The sequence below is a fragment of the Haemaphysalis longicornis genome, unplaced genomic scaffold, assembly GCF_048455015.1.
Source record: "Haemaphysalis longicornis isolate Haplotype H1 unplaced genomic scaffold, Haemaphysalis longicornis Haplotype H1 scaffold_107, whole genome shotgun sequence".
Classification (NCBI taxonomy): Eukaryota; Metazoa; Arthropoda; class Arachnida; order Ixodida; family Ixodidae; genus Haemaphysalis; species Haemaphysalis longicornis.
The window spans coordinates 643,152-644,177 of record NW_027526212.1 but is presented as its reverse complement, the minus strand read 5'-3'; positions in this window follow the sequence as shown (position 1 = coordinate 644,177).

The window sequence follows — 1,026 nt, the reverse complement described above, 5'->3', positions numbered from 1 at the left end:
CGATTTTACTGTGCGATGGGACCATCTCGGCATGGCTGCTGTGCTGGTTGCTGCACTTGTTCTTGTAGATACGAGTGGTTGACGAACTGCCCGCAAGCGCCCAAACTTCTGACTATGTTTAGCGTTTGCTCAACGCCCTCGAAACTCGCGCTGAAGTTGTGTGAACCGCCACTGCAGTAATCATTTCCTGAAGTCTTCAGAACCCTTGCTCTGTTGCAACCACGTTCTGCTCCATCACCGTAGTCAGTTTACTGGCCATTATGGTTATTTTCCTAATCTGGGCCTCGGGGTAGACTTTTGTTGAATTGTGTAACGTCTTTTTTGGCACCTTGGATGCCTCGTCTTCTTCTTCTTCGTCCCTGGCAAACTCCATCTCGGTGGTCTCGTCGGTTACCGCAGTCCCGTATCTCTGGAGTGGACCCTACCTTAGTACCTGCCATGCTACTCGATCACATTATTCGCCGTAATAACTTGCAGATCTCTCCAGATGATTTCAAGCACAGAACTCAGTTCACTGAGAGGTCCGGCAATAGGGTGCAAATAATTGAGGTGGCCCCCATTGTGTATCCCATTTTGAAACAGCGAGATAAGCTTCACATTGGCGTCATGTCATGTGCGTCATGTCATGTGCGTGAAAACTTCTACGTCCCCATGTTCTGTGTTCGGGCACGCAACGCTTCCGTGCCATGAGACCAGCTTCACGTGCAATAACTGCGCTGAACCCCATTGCACATCGCCTTACACAATGAGGGACCCTTCGAAATATGTGTGCAATGAGTGCCGACGGTGGGGTCGCCCGCATGAGCATTTTTTCGGTACGGCTTCCGGCCCCTCCGCGATCGCGTGGATGGAACGGCAGCGTGCGAGGGCGGATTACGGTTGCTAAATTTAATCGTATTTTTCTGTTCAGCGTCCTCTTTTACTCACTAGTTCCCTTTAATTCTTGTTCCCATATTTATTTATTGGCAGTTCATGGCAGCGTTGGCGCGGTTATCCTTTTTGCAAGCAAATTTAGATCACACACGG